General features: G+C 42.6%; 1 long non-coding RNA gene across 1 annotated transcript; it reads right to left on the bottom strand.

Annotated features, from left to right (window-relative positions):
- Positions 1-382: 382 nt before the first annotated feature.
- LOC116802167 lies at positions 383-1,009 on the bottom strand. Its single transcript, XR_004362539.1, has 2 exons — positions 799-1,009; positions 383-742 (listed from the first exon to the last, which is right to left on the bottom strand). It is a non-coding gene; the product is annotated as an uncharacterized LOC116802167 (long non-coding RNA).
- Between the last annotated feature and the right edge of the window lie 6,497 nt (positions 1,010-7,506).

Genomic DNA, 7,506 nt, shown 5'->3' with positions numbered 1-7,506 from the left:
CAAAAAATGGCGAAAAAATAGAATTTGCATTTTTGAACACAGTTTGATTGAAAATTTAATTACGAGCCCAACGAGATATGGCATTTCATATTTGGACAATTATTTTTAAAGTTGTGTCAGAAAAACTGATTATTTGACTACCGAAATTCGGAAAAACAGCTTTTGCCAAAAACTTAATATTTACAAACGGAATTTTCGACATAACTTCGCTGAAAATTGCCATAACGATAAAAGAATAACTGTTTTGAGCAGCTTATTACCAGTGCTAACGATCCCTATCACTTTTTGAAGAATTTAGGAAAATCAATTTTTGTGTAAATTTTCGCATTTTTTGTAATTTCATTTCATTAAAATTTGCAAAAAATGGCAAAAAATTGAAATATCCAGTTTTTAACACCGTTTTATTGGACATTTTGTTACGAGCTCAACGAGGTATGGCATTCTATATTTGAACCTTTATTTGGAATGTTCTGACAAAAAACTGATTATTTTGTTTACTAAAAAGACAGAGGATGATAATTTCGAAACCAATAAAAACAAAAGCAGTGCATAAAATGCTAATTTGGTATAACGAATGCAAAGCTGTGAATTTTGAAAAGCAGGCAGAATTGAGCTTCAAATCTCTACTCTTTCGGGGCCAACGGTAGCGTAGAGCACGGCATCGTTGGCATCACTGCCATTATCGGTTTTTCCTGGCTTTCTTATCAGCATTTCTACGACGCCGATGGCGTTCATCGCTCGCCTGAAATGATACAAATTAATAATCTCCATAATATGAATTATAAAATGAATGCGTACCTTTTTGCGGTAGCGATTTTTTTGAGATTTTGATAAAGCCTTCCACGAAACCGCTGCTTTTGATACGATTACGCGTTGTTGTTTTAGGGCTCGATGTTTTCTACGGTATGTAGCCACAAATTCAAAAAATGGATTGATCGAAGCCATTTTCCTTTTTTCTATAGAATATTGTAGATTTTTGAATCAAATTCTAAAAAGAAAAGGAGAGGGGAGTTTAATATGGTATTTATTTGTTGTATAATAACTGTAATTTTTCTTTTTATTTGTAAGAATTTTAAATATCCTGATGTGTCTTACAGCTGTACCAAGTGACGAATGGGGTTCGAATAACCGAATTGCTAGCTGTATACGTGTACTGCAAGCCCCACGCCAACTAGATGGAATAAAGTTAGATTTGATCAAAACGACGCCGACGGATTCGCCGGTCAAAAAATAGAATTCGCATTTTTGAATACAGTTTGATTGGAAATTTAATTACGAGCTCAACTATGTATGGCATTCCATATTCAGGCAATTATTTTTTAAGTTGTGGCCAGAAAACTGATTATTTCTTAACGAAATATAAGAAAACCCGATTTTTGAAGAGAACGGTTATCTTGGCATAACTTTATCTTAGCTCCAGGATAAAATGTTAATCAAAACTCTTATTTTCCTCACTATATAGGGAGTAAAGAAGCCTGCCAGAAGTATGTAATTTCTGGGGAAAAATTAGCCTCGTTAAAGGATAAAGTTCTGGAGAGGACTTTTTGATCCCCAGTGTTAGTTCGGATTACTGACTCTTCCCCGGACTCTCCGTTATCAATCATTAACGCCGGGCGCCAGTGGGTTTCAAGTTCAATTGTCCTTGGGTTGCACTGGCTGCGACCACACCCCTAGAAAAACCCATCGCCGCCCAGTAACCACCCAGTAACCACCCATGTAACAACCCAGTGCCACCCATGTAACCACCCAGTACCACCCATGCACTCCAGTCTCATCTCACACTTTCGATGAGAGCTGAGCTGAAAGATAAATCTACAAATGTCGCAAACGAATGCCACGTGACCTTTGACACATTAGTGTCAGTTGTGTGGGTGGCTATGCGTGCGTAGGGAGGGGATTTTAAAAACAGAAAACCAGAGCAAGAAATCCCAGTCAAAGGACAAACAGCATGACGAGGCAATTTACACAATTGTTGTCAAATTAAAGTGCATCCGCTTCGTTGGTCATTTAAAGCCAAAAGTCGTGAATGGCTTGGGGTATTTATGGCCAACCCCCGATATCTAATGAGATCGCCACTCCTGCCATCATGTACGCTTCTCAAAAACAGTTTCAGCCTGATTTAGCCAAAACGAAAGAAATTGAAAAGGAAAAGGGAAGAAAAAGGGAGCCAGCCCAGCAGCAACAATGTTGACGTTAATAAATTATAAAATGAAACTAATGACAAAACACATAAGTAAAGACAGAGGCGGCGGATGGATGTGGATGAGGACGCGGGATTGGTTCCGGGTGGTTTCATCGACTGCTGCTGGGGAACTTTAAAATATCCTGGCACGGGGGGGTGAGTGAAAGTTGAAGTTGAAAGCAATTTCAACCGCGTAACGAGCGCAAATTGTTTGCCTCCTGGGAGGCTGTAAAGCTATCTACGAAGGACACGTGACCGAGCTGGAAAACATATTCAATGCACCACCCCCCGTATACAACACCAACCACAGACGCCCCAGCCCCTTTTTTGTTGCTCTTTTCACTGATTATTGCTTTCAACTTTTCACTTACATATGTGCGCCTGGGTCATCAAGCTGCTTTTTAGCGATTTTCCGAGGAAAAGTGTCAAGTCAACAGCAAAGTTAATTAGTGGTCTGGGTCTCGGTATCACGTTGTCCCTTAAAAATTATGTTTTGATACTCGCATCAAGTTTGTTAGCTCAAATACTTGTTATTTATCCAACTTTTTCCCCCGATAAGCTCTGAAGTTCTAAACATCCTGCTCAGTGTTCGCGCCTCTCTGCACCGCTCCTCATTTCTTACCCAAGCTAGGCAATGATTTAATATTACTCATACGCCATGTAAGTTAATTAAAAATTCTTTCGAACATGAAATTAATTTTTGCCGGCGCGTAGCGCATTGCCTCACCTGGCCAGTTGATCTTTCTAGTTGGCTGGCACACCTGCAAGTGTCAGGGCTGCAATGGAGCCCCTTTCTGCGCTTACGGAGGAGACGTCGCGACGTCGTCGAGATCCACACAATTCGATAGTGCAAAGTGTGCCGCAAACACACACACACCGTGCACAGCACTCGCAAAATCAAGAAATCAAGCAAAAATATTTTACAACGCACCAAGAGCTGGAGAAAAAAAAAGCAAGAGAAAAATTATTAAAAAATAATTTCCAGAAATTGCTTGTGCCTTCCCTCTCTCTCATTCGGCTCTCGCCGTCTTTCTCTGTTGCCGGCGCACTTTATTAGATTTTTATCGGGCCCATGTTTAAAATGACTTGAGGTCTTTGGTATGTGCCCAGCGCCTGTGAGGAACCTGAACGAAAAATAAACGAACAAAAATAAAAACAGAAATATAAAAGAAAAAAAGTACAAAACAGAAACTTGCAACTGCATCAGAAAACATGGCCTCAACTTAGCCGAGGTGTGGCCGAAAAGTTATCACACAAAAAAAGAAACGATTTGATTGTGGAATATCCTTGATCGTCAAGTTATGATATAGTCAGGATGACCCAAAAAGTGATTATGGTGCACATAATTATAATGGTAAATATTTCCATAATAGACACTGCTCCAGTTTCTGGCAATGATCCGAGGACCTCCTTTCTCCAAGAACCTCTTTTGGTGGATCAAACCTTGGCTCCCACCCGCTGGACCGTTATTATTATCTGGTCGAGGTGCATTTATAAGGCATAAAGCGGCGCAAACGCTCGACAAATTGCATTTAAAATGCGAAGAAGCCCAGCGGCCTCATCGACTCGTCGTAATCTACTACTCATCCAATTTGCTGACACCCATCAATCAAAGCATCAAGCTCAAATCGCTGAGTGCTCGGCGGGCGGAGGGGGCGGTACTGGGGGAGGGCGCTGTACAAAATGATCGCCAGTTCATGCGCTCAATTGAGCATTCAATCAATGCGCACGCCCCAACGCCCAGAGAGAGTTTTTTTTATTATTGTTGTTGCTTTTGTATTTTTCTCGGTTGTTCGACTCTGTGGCGTTGGTTTGATTTTTTTTTTCGGCTATCCAGCAGCTGGCACAGTAGTCAGGCCTAGTGATGTGCACGTGACAGGCTCGTGAGGGGATTGTAAATGATTGATTTGTCAAAAATATAAACCTCATTGGACGTAGTATGTTCTCTAAATTGAACATTACACTTTAAACTTTTATTCCTGCAAGCTTAGCTGCTTAGCTGCTGTTCTCGAACTACCACAAGCTGCCTAAGCTTGTGCAACAAACATTTGGCGCCCAACGTGACGAGATCGATACTTCAGCCGCCCTTCGTGTCACGCGTGCAGCGCAAGCTGCTGATTTCCTATGGCGGCACCACCATCTGACATTCAATTAAGCCGCACGAAGAAAGCGACGGCTGCCAGCAATCTAAAAGATCTCCGGTGGGTGTTGCACTTCAGTGGTTCGATGGTGCGCCGCTTCGGTGGCTCAATGGCCCGGTGCACCGGGTGGTTTGCTGGATCGCTGGCTGCTGCACCGCACTGCACCTGTACGTAATTTGCCTATTCATGTATCGACGGCGTCGGCGGCTTTTGAAATCAAATTAACAGCCGCAATAACAGCAAAGATTTCTTGGAGAAATCCCACCGTTTTCTGTCCGGTCATCTTTACATCAGCAGTTTTAATGCGCGAAACTTAAAAGCATTTTGAGTGCGTCTTTAACAGAAGCCCGGTCGCCGCGCCGTTGATTGATGTCAAGTTAAAAGTAGCAAAAGCCACATCCAGGCGGCCCCTTATCTCTTTAAAGATCGGCGATGCCGTCATCGTACAGGATTTGTTCCCAAGAAATTTTCCGAGCTACAGTCAAGGTCGCCATGGATTTATTCGGTGAAGAACACAAGCATACTAAAAGGGACTCGTTTTAGGTAACAATGTTTAATAATAATCTCTGCAATATACATAATATGGTCAACAATTGAATTAAATTGATATGCAAGCATATTACTAGTTTCTTATGTTTTACATGATTTCCAAACTATCATTTTAAGTTGCGTACGGAATGGTCTCGAAAATTCGCATGTGGTCTACAGTGAACCCCTGCAAAGTGGCACACAATCCGTCTGGCTGTGGCTGGCTGGCCCGGCAAATGAACAAGGGCCTCCTGGCCGCAGCTACTTATTTCTAAGAAATAAAAACCGCCTGGGCGTGTCGCCTCCGCCTGAACCGCCCAAGAATCCAGAATCCAGCCCCGGAATATCCACGAAGTCGCAAAGTTGAGGAATCGAGGGGTCTGAGTTGAAAAAATGGGACCTGGACTCTCGGTTGGCTGGCATCGCTCAACTGAGCTCGCTTTGATAGGTCTTTTGTGGCCCTTTGGCACTCATGCGCGCCACTTTCAATAAAACACCCACTTTTCAGGGTCGATCCCTCCCCCAATGTCTTGTATATTTTGGCAACAGCTATCCAAAAATGTTCACCGCAAATCAGTGGGAAGAACTGAAAGAGAAAAAAAAATGGCACAGTGAATGAGCAACAGAGCAACCCTTTTTAAATTAACTGGCTGCTTACGCACTTGGCCAAGATGTGGGCGGTAGAGTCTCAGCTTTCGCTTTCGTTTCCCAAGGAAAACGAATGGGATATACCCTAGACCCAAACAATTTTTAAGAAGCCAAACATCCATAAATTATTGAAACCTAGTTAGCTTAACCAACTTTTCAAATTTGAAAGTAAAAGAAAGGGCTTCGCAACCACTACTTCCGTAGAACTTTTCCAACAATCCTGTGAAAATTATCAGATATCCATACTACCCCTTCTTGTATCCTGCCTCTCGATTGCCAGTGTCTGAGGGATCCCTTTGAATCCACGATGGAGCGTGTGTGTGTGTGTGTGTGTGTGTGTCAAGTGAGTTGAAAAATGGGTGTCAACGCATGAAACGCAACAAACAGTCATTTTGTGTGCGGAGCCAGGATTATAAAAATAAAGGGGGGTGTGGGAGATGGCACAGGACTTCAAAGAGTTGGCAAACTCAAATAACCCATCGCAGGACCAAAAAAGGGTTCACGAAATTGCCGGGCGACGGCGTCCATTCATTTGAATGCACAGACGTTCGACTGATTTTGCGTTTTGTGTTCCAGGATGTGCGTGAGCAAAAAAGGATTCAATGGCTGGGGCCGGGCATGGACTCGCACCCAACTCCTCCCTCTCTAATGCTAATGCGAGAATGCAGGCAATTGGAAAATTTATTCAATTGCTGGCAATTCAACTAAATCACTCATTGGCTTTATTATGTGCGCCTAATTTAAATACACGCGCTGTGCTCTCTGACTTTGTCGCAATCAACCGCCCAACCACCCAACGTCTCCCAGTGGAAATGCCACCCAAAAACCACCCACACATTAGCATCGTGCCTTCAGCGTTTCCAGCTTTGGTGGAAATAATTCGAAAATTGAAATTACTTTGCGGCTTCGGCGGCTTGATTAAAGGCATATTGCGCCATCGTCAGCCAAGCCAAGTCGAAAGGAGTCTGCTGAGTCAGCCAAGCCAAGCCATTCAGACATTTCACAAAATTATTTCAAGGACGAGGGACCCGTTCAAATGGTTAATTCGGGCACAAAGAAGCAAAACTGAAGTCGTTTACTTCAGGTAGAAAGATGTATATGCAAATATCTGTGGATTAAACGCTTTAAATATCCCTGGCCAGCACTATTTGCTCTTCGTTAATACGAAATTCATTTACCAATACTGTTTAAAAAATAAATTAAACTAACTGCTACCTTAGTAAGTCTCAATTGTTTATATCAATTTTTACAATTGGCTTAGGCGTAATTTGTTTTAACACAATTTGGTATAGCATTAACCAACACTGTTTTGAGGGATTGTCTCTTAATATTATTATTTATTTTTGTTCGCTTGCCCCATGCTCTGCTCACATTTCAATGTCCAAACAGCAGCCCATGGAAGACACATGAGAACCGAAGAGGCCGCGCCGAAAACCGGAGTGGGAACCCTTTTTCACATGTCGGTTATAATTCTCGGGCTCTGACTAATGCCGGACACAGAAGTTAAGACGCTGCGTTCTCTTACGAATGGGGCAAGAGCAATGCTAAAAATATTTCAAATACGATAAATCAGTTGCCATTACACAGGCGGCCCGGGTCCAAGTAATCAGCCCGGGGGCATGAAATATTTCAACTTAATATTTTCTTTTCCTACATTTTTTTGCCTCGACTGTTGCTGCTGCTGCTGCTGCTGCTGCTGCTGCTGCTGCTGCTGCTGCTGCTGCTGCTGCTGCTGCTGCTGCTGCTCGATAATTATAGACTACAGTTAACAGGCCACATAAAGCATAAAATGGCATTTCATACGCGAGTTATATGCGGCAGACGATCGGGCGGGCAGCTGGGCTAAGACTTCTTTTTCTGCCATGTCAATTGATATGAAATATAACAAAATAACAAAGCAACTAAAAAGAAACGAGAAATGGAAAGGGAGTGGATCCTTGAACTAAGGTTCTTGGAGTACCTGGGTAAGCCGAAACCGAGAACACTTCCCGTCAGGTGTCGCAGCGA

The sequence above is a fragment of the Drosophila sechellia genome, chromosome X (assembly GCF_004382195.2).
Source record: "Drosophila sechellia strain sech25 chromosome X, ASM438219v1, whole genome shotgun sequence".
In the NCBI taxonomy this organism is placed as follows: domain Eukaryota; kingdom Metazoa; phylum Arthropoda; class Insecta; order Diptera; family Drosophilidae; genus Drosophila; species Drosophila sechellia.
This window is presented reverse-complemented; position numbering and strand designations above follow the sequence as displayed.